Source organism: Triticum dicoccoides, chromosome 7B (genome assembly GCF_002162155.2).
Source record: "Triticum dicoccoides isolate Atlit2015 ecotype Zavitan chromosome 7B, WEW_v2.0, whole genome shotgun sequence".
NCBI classification, from domain to species: domain Eukaryota; kingdom Viridiplantae; phylum Streptophyta; class Magnoliopsida; order Poales; family Poaceae; genus Triticum; species Triticum dicoccoides.
In genome coordinates, this window is record NC_041393.1 from 602,840,143 (window position 1) to 602,853,241 (window position 13,099).

General features: G+C 48.2%; 1 pseudogene; it reads right to left on the bottom strand.

Annotated features, from left to right (window-relative positions):
* Positions 1–7,197: 7,197 nt before the first annotated feature.
* On the bottom strand, positions 7,198–10,735 carry LOC119335752 (annotated as a pseudogene).
* Between the last annotated feature and the right edge of the window lie 2,364 nt (positions 10,736–13,099).

The window sequence follows — 13,099 nt, forward strand, 5'->3', positions numbered from 1 at the left end:
GATCCATGTGGACGCAGGTGTGTCCACACCGTCCAGAGGCGGCACAGCAGCAACAGTATGTCGAGATGAGCACGGGAACTATTTGGGTAGCTCGGCATTGGCAATTCATGGCATCCGCGATCCGTCAACGTCGGAGGCTATTGCATGCATGGATGCGCTTGCTTTGGCAGAAGGCCTACTCTTGCAAAGTTTCATCGTCGCATCAGATTCTAAGCAATTGGTAGGAGATATACTCAAGGGCAATCAAGGGAAATATGGCACTGTCATTACTGAAATTCAGCATTGAGTTAGTAGTTTTGATTATAACTTTATTTTTGAAAGTGGAGAGTCAAACAAAGAAGCTCATAATCTAGCTAAGTTTTCGCATTCATTAGGTCAGGGGTGCCATGTGTGGCTGGGACAACCCCATGATCCGAGATGTATTCCACAATCGGTGGTCTTTGATGAATAAAACTTGGCTTTTCCCCTAAAAAAACTAACAAAAGGATATCCCCCAAAAAAACAACAAAAGGATATCCCTTGCCGGGGCCTATCCTATTTTCCGCATAGGTCGCTCATTAGCAACCTAGCGTGTATCCCCTACAGCGTTCGATTCTCTTTGGGGCCGGACCATTTCGAGTTCCATCCCTACCGGTTTTGGGAAGACCTTCCCTGAGCCGTTTTTTTATCTTTGTTATTTCCTCTAGTTTTTTCTCTTTTCTTTTCCTTTCCCCCCTTTCTTTTGCATTATTTTCCTTTTTCCTTTTTCTTTTCTGTTTTACTTTTTCTTTTTTCATTTCATTTTCCTCTTTTGGGACCATATTTCAAATTTGTCAACATATTTTCTCAAATTGTGAATAATATTTGAAAATCATGAACATTTCTTGAACTGGTGAAAAATTTTCAAGAACATTTTTTAAAATCATGTATATTTTTAAATTGACGAACACTTTTTAAAAAAATCGCAAGCATTTTTTTCAAATTTGAAAACATTTTTTTCAAAACCGGTGAACATGATTGGCAAAAAAGATTGAATTGATGAACATATTTTGTAATTCACGAACATTTTTTTTCCTTAGGAGCTAGCGTTGGAGATGCGCTTGTCATACTTGCTCTGAGTTCCCCTCAAAAGAAAAAAAAAAACCTTGCTCTGCCAACTGGAGTACAGTAGACGTCAAAAAAAAAAAGTGGACTACAGTAGTATTTGGTCGCTCGCTGACGCCACTCCGTCGTGATGCCTCGCCTCCGCCTTCCCCGCCGGCCCACACACGATGGCGTAGTGACGCCCCGCATCTTCTCCTCTCCCACGCCGGCCTCGAGCTGGTGTGCTCCGGGCGTACGTTGCTGTCGCTGAAACGCCATTCTTGATGACACGCCTCTACTCCACCTTGGCGTGCGCGTGCCGCGTCCGCATCCACCGCCGCTGCCGCCTCTCCTCCTCCACCACCTCGCCGCCCTCGCGCTCCTGGTCTCCCCACGCCACCTTCGCCGCGGCCACAGAGTGCGTCCGAGCCGGCATGCTCAGCCGACCAGAGGCACACCGCCTGTTCGACGAATTGCTACGGCAGGACACCCCCGTCCCCAGCGGCTCCCTGAACGGCCTCCTCGCCATCCTCGCCCGCGCCACGTCCTCCGCGTCCTGCGTCACCGATGGGCCCGCCCTCGCCGTCGCCCTCTTCAACCGCGTGCGCCGAGCGGAAGCCGGCCCCGCGGGCGGCGCGTCCCACAGCGTACACCCTACGGCATCCTCATAGACTGCTGCTGCTCGCCTTCCTCGGCCGTCTCCTCAGGACGGGCCTCAACGCAGACCAGGTCGTCGCCAACAACTTGCTCAAGTGCCTCTGCTGCTTCATGGGATGCCCGACCTCGGCTGTGTGCCTAATGCCGTCTCATACAACATACAGTAGTTCTTAAGAGGTTATGTGAGGATGGAAGGAGCCAGGGGCACTCGACCTGCTCCACACGGTGGCCAAACAGGGAGGTGGCTGCCTCCTTGATGCGGTGGCTTCTTTAAGGAAGGCATGAAAGGCAAGGCATACCATCTATTCCATGAAATGATGCCGCAAGGTGTTGTGCCTAATGCAGTGACATGTACTCTAGCTCGGTCATTGATGTGCTATGCAAGGCCGGGGCAATCGACAAGGTAGAGTTGTTCCTTCGGCAGATGATTGATAACGGCGTTCAACCGAATAAAGAGACATATAACTGCATCATCCAGGGATATTCAACATCAGGGCGGTGGAAAGGCGCTGCTGAAATGTTCAGAGAAATAACAAGCGGGGGTCTTGTACCAGACGTTTTTACTTACAACTCGTTTGCTTTCCTTTGCAAGCATGGAAGAAAAAAGGATGCTGCAGAATTTTATGGTTCCATGACTGCTAAGGGCCACAAACTAGATACGCAGGAACAAGGAATGACTCCAGATCTATTCACCTACGCAACTGCAATAGATGCACTTTGTAGCATGGGTAGGCTGGTCAATGCTATATGGAAAAATTCAGTGAGATGGTTTGTACGCGAGTACAACCAGACACAGTTGTTTATCAGTCCCTAATTCGGGGGTTTTGCATAAATGGTGATTTGGTTAAAGCTAAGGAGTTGGTTTGATAAACTGACATAATGTTCTTCAGTTCAGTAATACACAGTCTATGCATCGAAGAAAGGGTTATGGATGCACAAGAAGCATCATCTCAATACCGAGGAAAATTATCAGGCAGGTCTGTAATATGGTCACTATGTTGATACTTCTTGCCATTATAAGCATGCATATTTAACCTCACCATGGTTCTTCTTAATAGGAACACCGTTTGCGATGTCAAGCTTAGGGCCTGAACTTCTGTTCTGAGTGACTGGGATGTATCCAGACTATGGAGTGCCCTGAAGAAAATATTTTTTGGTGGTTGGATTAGTTATTTACCAGAACCCCATGAGCTTATTTTCGCAAGACATGACTGGTCACTATATTTTGAGAATTTTTCCTGTGCTGTTGTTGTATTTTTTATGGAGAAAAGCTCAGGGCAAGTAGAACTCGTGTCGAAAAGGAAATCCCCACATAAAGTCCCCTTGTGCCTTGCAAGATCTACTGAGTAGAAATGCAAATTGCTCCCTGTAATTTAGCAATTCTTTTATGCATTTGTTTCAGTAGTAGTTGATACATTGCATATGAGACTTAAGTCCTCAGAAAGCACAACTGAATTTTGCTTTCATAAAACCCTGCTGCCAGTATAAGAAATCTAAACTGCCTACTTGTAGCATTGGGTTCATTTTGCGGTGTGCTAAATTCAGAAAAATGTAAAATGCCTATGACCCTGTTAATCTTCGAGGAAAGGTAATCTAACATGACAGGTCACAGTTTTAGGGATAATGGCTTCTGATTGCTATTAGGGATGGTACACACATACTCCCTCCGTCCCAAAATAAGTGTCTCAAGCTTAGTACAACTTTGTACTAGAGTTAGTACAAAGTTGAGACACTTATTTTGGGACGGAGGGAGTATAATCTTCCACCAGGAGCACAATGAATACTGATACAATCTTTTGTAAGTATATGTGCAACTACAAGTCTTAATTCTTGAACTCTATGATTGCTGCTTGTCGAGTTGAGCTTGATGGTTCTCAAGTTTTGGTTTGCCATCTATGACCTCAGAAACTTGATTGATCCAGGTGAGATTCTGAGATCACTATTCTGGATGCAGTAAAAAACAGGATCAATAGTGCTACATACTCCCTCTGTACCACAATACTTGTCGCTGGGGGAAACTAGTACAAGTTCCCCCAACGACAAGTATTTCGGTATAGAGGTAGTAATTCATAGCTGCAAGCATTGTTTTCGGATCAACCCACTTATGATGAAGCAAAGAAAGCAAATGAAAGAAAAAAGGCTGAAATGAAGAATGGCCTTGTTTGTATGCTGACATGGAGAACTAGTCCCATACACCCGCGATGGCTAGTATTCTGAATGCTTTGCTGGAAGTTTTCAAGTATTGATAATGGCAAAATGCAAATGGATAAATACCATGGTAAGCCCTTTCTCTTTTGTTAGTATTGATTCTTCTCCTCCATGCTACTCCCTCCGTTCCCAAATATTTGTCTTTCTAGGCATTTCAAATGGACACAACATACGGATGCATGTAGACATATTTTAGAGTGTAGATTCACTCATTTTGCTCTGTATGTAGTCACTTGTTGAAATCTCTAGAAAGACAAATATTTAGGAACGGAGGGAGTACTTTGAAGTATTGATAATTCTCCTTGGTCATGTCATTTCCCAGCGTGTTAAAATGGGCACTCTTGATTTCTCTTTGGGAGGAAGCGGAGAAGCTGCGGATGACGCTGAAGGCACAGAGGAAGAGCAAGAACTGCAACGCGTGTGGATGTTGTCAACATTTCTCATTGTAATTGAGTTATTTTTGAATGAAGCTCTGTAGTGTAAATTCAGTTGATGTACCATCCCCTTGTATTTCAGTGGATGTATGGCAATGGATATGTTAATTCAATTCAATTATTTTTCTCTACAATGTGGCATGAAATTGGTTTGATATTGGCACCAATTGTACTGAACGAAAATTGCAGCAGTTGCAAAATTCGGACAGCAAGTACACTAGCTGTAAATACATCAGATGCACACATCAGATAAAAACATAGAAAGAGATCTAGTGGCAGATGCTTGCATACATCAGACTGCTCAGATCCAATACATTACTGGAAAACATGCCAGTGAAATACTCCTACAAACTTGCAACTAGATTACATAGTTGACAACTTGTAGCTTGCAACTAGATTCCTCTGCTCCCTCTGCTTTTCTCACTGCCGACTCTTCTCCTCTGATGTAAGACTACCACCAACACCAAGAAGCTTGCACTGCTGATGATTTCTTCCTCTGCTTCGATCACCCGAGCGCTCATCCGTGAAACATAGAAAGACTACCACCAACACAAAATATGATGCCACCTTTTTCACATTCTTGACTAGTTACTCTTTTCCGAACATGGTATGTGCATCACCACTCAAACGAAGTATTGTGAAATCAGAGATGAATCCATTGGATCTGTGCCTCAGTACACACTTTTCCGACTAGAGCAGCAGAATGCTTTAAGAAGCCACAGAAGCATACAAGAACAAATAGATACGAAAAGATTACTCAAATGCTCTGCAAAATTCAGACCAACAATTCTCTCATTCATATCCAAAATTGATTACAGTATGACTTGATAGTCGGTACATCAAGGACTTGCTTAGCTCGAAGCTTCACTCACACATACACACAAGAGTTCACCAACCAATGCTACTCGTCAGAAACTGCAACTTTAACTCACCACGACGCCAATGCCTAAGAATCCAAGCCAGCAGTCAGCATAGCCTACAGACGCTAGGCAGCTCACATGATTACTGTGTGTACCGACAAGTTCAATTCTACTCCTTTTTTCCTGCTACAAGCCGGGTAGCAAACGGGCGTTTTGGATTTTGCGGCGAGTGCGTTTTACGCTCTGTCTCGTCCCGAAATTGCAGTACATGAGCTTCCTTTTTAGGCTCATCTGCTTTACTTTGATTTATTGAAAATGCCCTTTATTTACTTAAACCCTTACTTAGGACCAGGTGTGGATGTAGTGTAACTATGCCGTACACATCTTAACAAGGTTTTTGCTGCCTAGCTAGATGGAGACTCTGCTGACACTCTTGTAAAATTACTAATGACTGAAAGGGATTGAAAGAACACTAGAAATCTTGGTGATTAAGTGCAGAACCTAGAGATGCAAAGATTAAATGAAACTCATGTGTGAATGGTTTAGGAAGGACTAGCTTAACTCACCCACACCGACTCAAGAAAGGAATTGGTTCCTTTGCTTCCTCTGATGCAATTTCTTCCTCTGCTTCGATCACCCGTGGATTGCAGTCATCCTTGGATTTGCATCGCTTGAGCAAAGTCCCGTCGACGAGCCATCTCGAGGAGGTGAGCTTGATAACGCCATGCGTGCTGTCTTGCTTGGAGCAGCTCCTCGGGGGATTTGGTCACGTCGGAGTGATGGATCCAGGGGTCGTTGAACTGCACGGTGTCCACCATCTGCTCCACCTTTCGCCGGGCCTCTGCTCTGCTGCGCTCGATCTCCTGCCGACGGCTGGCCTCTTCTTTGGAGGCAGATCGAGCCTTGTCGAGGCGAGCCATGGTGAGGCGAGCCTTCGCGATCAGTTCGCGCATGCTCATCTGCGGCTTCGATTGCGTCGCGGCAGCCGGAGATTCGGCGACCTGGTTCTTGATGACGGCGAGCTTGGTTCTTGGATCCTTGCTGCTGCTGGAACACGGAAGCTTACTGCTGTTCTTGATGTTGGTGGTGACCGCGACATGGAGCTCGTCCCAGGAGCAGGCACCGCGTACGCGCTTCGGCGCCGGCAGTTGGACGTCGCGCACGGATCCGGGGCGCTTTGGCTTCTTGGCAGCCGCGGAGTTCGCCATCAAGGCGGGGTTTACGCGCACGCGGGAGGAGCAGGAGTGCAGGTCGGCGGTGGCGCTACGGCGAGGGAGCAGAGACGGCGGGAGCACCGTGGTGCCGGCCATGGTCGCGGCCGCGGAGTTGATCGAGGATCAACGTCCGGCGTTGGGAGGGAGAGGAAGATGGATCGAGGGAGGCTGATTGGAGGGCGAGGTCAGATGGATCTGGATTTGGGGAAACGGGGCGATCAAGAAAACAGGGACGCGGGAGATAGAGAAGTGGCGGGAAGCAATTTGAATCCGAGTCGAAGTCGTCCCAGGCAGGCATAGCTAAAACGCGCACTTTGGTTTTTGAATCCGAGTCGGCCCAGGCATGGCTAAAACGCGCACTAATGGCTTCTGATTACTATGTCTCTCTGCTTCAGTTCAGAGTTCAGAGTTCTTATATTGTACATGGATCTTCAGGTGCATCAAGGTCTTTTTTCAATCCAGAACAACGTTTATTTGGAGATCCTGATGTGTTTGTAGTGTGTGCAGCTACAGATCTTGACTCTGAGCTCTGTAGTTGCTGCTTGTCAAGTTGAAGTCTGATTATGGGCTAAAATAAATAAATTGAAGTCTGATTATTCTGAAGTTGAACATGCCGGCTAGGTGTCAGTTTCAGTTTGCCATGTATGATCTCGGAAACCTAAAGATCAAGCTTGCAAAGATTCCAAGGCCCCTATCCCTGGATGCAGTAGAAAATAGGAACAACAGAACATGAAACATCGCACGTTTGAATTACAATGTAGCTGATGGAAAATCAGTCTGGTAGTTGGTACCACAGAGACATGTTTATTTTCATTATACAAAACAGGTCTTAATATCTCCAATATGTACACTACCTGAGCCGTAAAAAGCCCATAATCCTTGCTTACATTTTTATTGTACATACGCTACTTGAATGTTCTCCATTATATCAGACGTCCGGGTCTAGAATGATTTGAACTCTAGTCGACATTGGAGCTGAACTCGTTATGGTTATGTCTATTGTCCTGCTTGATTGTCCCACGCATGTCGATGTCGTGTCTCTGTCAGCACAACCATGGATCAGCGCAGAAGGCTGCTTAGGCTCCATTGGTAAGCTTATTATGCTTTCAGAGTTCAGCATTGCAGCAACATCTGTCATGGCAGGCCGATCTGCTGGATCTTCCTGAGCACAAAGCAGTGCCACCTGAGCACATCTCGTGATCTCGGCGACTTCATATCCGTCCCCTAACAACGGATCCACAAGCTCATGCAACCTTTGGTCCTTCCACATGCGCCAGGCCTGAAACAGTTTTTCAAAGGGCTTGACATGAGAAAACTGCAGCACAAAAGAAGGAAAATAATCTGGCAACAAAAGTAAACATCCCATGAATGTGTATAACAAATCTTGCTTTAAATATATATGTTCAGTTCACTCACATCTCGTACAAGATCACCAACAGTATCTCCTCGCTTGTCGAGTATGGTATTCTTTCGGCCAGTAATAATCACCAGAACCAAAACGCCAAAGCTGAACACATCTGTCTTCATTGAGTAAACTCCTCGAGATGCATACTCCGGAGCTTTGTAACCACTGAAAAAGTGAAACAAAGGATGTCAAAACTTTAAGATTAGAACATATGTAGACAAAATGGTGGGAATCTGTGATGATTGATATATTAGGTAGCTGATACCTAGTTCCCATGACCCTACTTGTGCGCTCTTCTGCTACCTCTGAACTCAGAGCTCTAGCTGATCCAAAATCGGCAATCTTTGGGAGCATGTTATAATCCAAGAGGACATTATGTGGTTTCAAGTCTCTATGGACAAGGCAGGACATGGAACCTTTATGCAGGTAAACAATTCCCTCTGTTAACCCTGTAATTATCTTGAATCGCTTAGACCAGCTTAGCAATGGCCCTTTTGTTCTGTCTGCAAAATGTTCGAAGAATGATTATGTTTTTTTGGAATTTTCTATTCTGCTCTAAACAAAACTATAATAGTTTACTTCCTAAAAAAACAAGGCCCACATGGAAAATAACTAAAATAGGGAAAACTTACCACATATGTAACGATCCAAGGAACCATTTTGCATGTACTCATACACTATAATCCTTTCTTTCTCATGGATGCATCACCCCAATAACCTAATCACATTGGCATGCCGAAGCTTTGCAAGCTGCAATTCACTGTTGACATCAAGCATTGCTGCATGCTCATCAGCTCTTTAGATAGCAACACTAAGTCCACCAGGAAACTGGCCCTGCAATTTTTACTAAGGGAGTTAAAATTAACTTTCTCTAAGCAGACATCCACGCTTTATTAGGAAGACAAAGGGGATATGCATTCACTTTGTTAACTTGTTTCTATATTGGCTTACCTTGTACACCCTCCCAAATCCTCCCCATCCAACTATCATCTTTTCTGAGAAATTGTCTGTAGCATCCATGATCTGACAGAAATCGAACCTTGTGAATCCCGTGCAAGCCTCTTCCATATGGGTACAAAGCTCCACAAGTTCTTCAATGTCAACGATAGTCTGTTCTCGACCATCAACTTTTCCTGACTCACAGATAATCCACCCTTGTCACCAATGGGAATTTAACGAACACTGACACTATTAGAAGTATAATTTTTTTAGAAAAATGCTCCAGTTTGTTTGTGTTTCATGTGATTAATAATGAAGTAAGTATGTGCTAAAGGAACTTCTCAAGAGCTGTACTATCGGTAGTTTGAAGTTCTTATATTGTACTCCCTCCGTCCCAAATTATTTGTCTTAGATTTTTCTATATCTAGACACGTTTTAACATTACCATATCTAAACAAATCTAAGACAAGTAATTTGGGATGGAGGTAATATCATACATGTATGATTGCTTCCAGTAGCTAGTGCTCTTTCATGACGTGCTAATTAACATGTATTTACTACAGTTAAATTCGATGTGGTGACACAATATTTATTCATGAAAAAGTATGCATGTGTAAAAAAAGTAATATCAAAATCATTCATTTGGAGACAATGAAGCAATCAAAAATACTTGAAGCATATAACATTGAGATGAAACTTCAGTCTATTACTTTCCATATCTGAGTCCATGATTAAGTGCATTAGGAAATTCACCAAAGTAAGTGCTTACCTACAAATTGTTGTTCTCCAACATCGCAGAGTTCAGTAGCTCCTTGAATGTGTATTTTGGTGAACTCCAAAGGTTTTGTTGGAAGCCTAAATGTAGGAAAATCTCATCATTATTGCGCCACCCATCTTTGGTTTCAACAGAGTCATAAGAAGTGGGAAACTTCATGCATTTGAGTCTGTATAACTGAACTTATGGCATGGATGCATAACTTGAACATGACATTAACTCAACTTAACAAGGAAAATTCGTGCTTATATTGACAAAGATGCTAGGAATATGACAAATCATTTTGTATCTCAACTCTCAAGTCAAACAAATTCATCGATGTGGCGTGCATACTGTAAAAAGCCGACCTGATGTGACGATTTGAACTATCTGTGAGCACCCCCTCACCAGCCTGCTAGACAATATCAAATATCATCGTTATTGATGTACAACTAACCAGCACAGATTGTATTTATTCAGGTTAGCTGTAGCCCCCCACTCCCCCAATCTCCAATCCTATTGGTCCACAATTAAGTACTCATTGTAAAATTCATATCGAATTGTTTAACGGCAATTAACAATCTGCAATTGGACCCCAATTCATATCGAATAGATCAGTTCAACCGAATTTAAGTAAAATCGCTCTGAAATCAATGATTTTCCTCAACCAGTGAGGTTTCAGTTTTGATATCAGCTCTGAAATCAGTTTTGATACTAGTACTAACCTTGACACGGCGACTATCTGCAGTAGAATTGTCGACGAGGGCGATGAGCGGGATGAGGCGGATGAACATGTCGATCTCGTGCTGCGCGCCGCGGAGCTCATCGGCCATCCGTGCGCCAAGGAGCAGGCGGCGGAGATACCCGCAGTCCTGGCACGCCGTGACGAGCGCGTAGCACCGCCGCAGCGCGCCGCGGAGCTGCTCCAGCGGCCGCCTGGTGGCCTCCCGCCGCATCAGCTCAGCGAGCTCCAGCTCCCTGAGCAGGCCGCCGACGAGCTCCACGTGCTGCGCGAGGCGCACGCAGGCGTCCCGCTGGCGGCGCGCCGCCAGGGCGGCCTGCACGACCATGGAGACAAGCCCCAGTGCGTCCACGCCGACTAGCTGCGCCACGTTGGAGGCCTGCCCCAGCGTGCCCCACAGGCTGCTCGAAGGGCTGTCCCATGGGCTCGCCATGCTCGCTGCTCCCCGCTCCTGCGCTCTGCGGCCTCTCCCTCTCCTCCAGGCCTCGTTGCCGCCATTGACACGTATCTATCGGCGTGTCTGTGTGTCGCCGGCGACTTTGACTAAGCGTGGTATATGTGTGGACTTTTGTTGCATTCTAAGGGCATCTTCAGCCGTTGGCCCTTCAGGGGACGTCTAAAAGCGCCGCCTGGGGATGAGCCGGCGCAAAAAATGACGCTGGGACGAGTCGGTCCCCAGCCGTCGGCCCCCAGAGCCGCCTCCAGACGCGTATTAAAAAAAAGAAGGGTCGTTCGGCAAAGTTATGATAAAAAATAGTTAAATTTCGACTAAACATGGCAAATTTCGGCGAAATTCGCGCATTTTCATTACATTAACCTAATCTAAAAAAGAAAGGGGCTGAAGTCGTTGCCGCCATCGTCGTCGCCGGCCTTCTCCTCCTTGACACGGGCGCCCCTGCTGGACCCGGCGTTGCCATGGCGGACTGGCGGCGGCGCGTCGTCGTCGTCGTCATCGCTGTCGCATAGGACGACGACCCCGTCTTCATCGCGGCCGCGTCGGCGCTCCTCAAAGCGGCGCAGGGCGGCGCGCTGGCGCTCCTTCACCTTCTCCCGGCGCGCCTTCTCCATCGCAATGGAGTCCTCGGCGCCAGCCCCGGCTCCGTCTTCACCGGCGCCAGCCCCGGCTCCGTCTTTGGCTTGACGAAGCGCGGAGGAGCCGACGAGGAGGAGGCGCGCCGGCCGCCCTCGTTGATGACGATGCCGGCGCTGCGAGTGCGCCGGCCGAGCGGCAACTCCGCCGCGGGCTCGGCCTTGACGCCGAGCAGGGCCGGAGTGCCGGAGGAGTGCGATGAGAATCGGGAGGAGGAAGAGGAGGAGGAGGACCCGAACCTCCTTGGCGCCCATGGCCCGACGCGTCGGTGCTGCGCCGGGGGGTACGCCAACGGCGGGTCGTTGCCGCCCTCGAGGTACGTGAGCACGCCCTCGAGTGTGCGGCCGGGGACGCCCCACCAGAGGTTGCGCCCCTCGCTGTTCTGCCGGCCGCCGACCACCGGCGCACCGTTGGTGGACGCCAATCGCTGCTGCTGGCGGCGCTCGAAATACGCCGCCCAGGCCGCGTGGTTGTCGGCGGCGTACTGGGGGAGGGAGAGTTGGGCGTCGGTGAGGGACGCGCGCACGATCTCGGCCTCCTCGGCGAAGTACTTCGGCTTTGCCACGGCGTCAGGCAACGGGGGAATGGGCACTCCCCCGGCGCTGAGTCTTCACCCCATTGGCCCGGCGCGCATGTCCGGCGGCGCCGGGATGTTCGCGTGGAACAGGAGCCAGGACTACTCCTGTTCGCGGAGCGAACGACGGCCGAAGTCGTTGGCCGCCGCCTCGTCTCCGGGGAAGCGTTCTGCCATGGCGACGGCGGGGCTGGGCGGGCTCGGGAGAGGTAAAGGGAGGGGCTGGGCGGCGGCGCTCGGGAGAGGCAGGGAGAGGGAGGGGATGGACGGCGGCGAGGGGCGGGGCTGGTGTGGGCATAGGCGAGTGGAGGCCGCCGGCTTTTATAGCCGGGCCGCGCCCGTGTGTACGCGTGCGAGGGAGGGAAGGCGTCGGCGCGCCGTCCCGTGAAGCGCCGCCCGTGAGGAATCAATGGCAAGGCTGACCGGCGGCAGCCTTGCCATTGATTCCCCGCGGGAACCGAGGCCGTTGGGGGAAGACGAGGCGCCGAGTCGCTGACGCGGCTGGCCCGTGTCTTTTTCGCGCCAAAACAGTTCGCCCCGGCGCCCCCGGGCGCCCCCCAGCGCGCCGGGTTCGGGCTGGGTCCGCCAGCGCTGTTTTCGGCCCAAGCCGGCAAAAATCGGGCTCCTGGGGCGCGACTGGGCCGTTTTTTCGGCGCCTGCGCGAAAAAATCGCTTGGGAAGGCCTTCCTGGGGGCGCGGCTGGAGATGCCCTAACGCCACATTTCTTGTTTTAATTTTTACAAGGACACAAATGGCCTTTTTTTGTGGAATGTCGCATTCGCTTACTATGGATAAAAATGGACTACACCTACAAAACCACAAATCAACTTTTACCATCTTTGCTGACAAGTTTCGCCCATAGTAATGTCTGCAGCGAGGAAATAGTGTTAGATAACCGGTTTTCATCAATAAAAAAAAGGATTCGATAAGCTCCGGACAATGCCTTCAGCAAGGGGAATGCCAAATCTAAGATTTTCAAAATTCAAAATTTCATACTCAAAGAGCACCACCATAGACAAAGTCTTCTACGTCCACACCATGAAATTATCTAATACTCATATGGGGAAGCAACTTCGCTCATTTTGAAATAAGGTCTCTCCGCCCTCTTCCTACCTGGACGACATTCGATTCGGCTCCGTCAAAGGGTCTGCGAGAGTTTG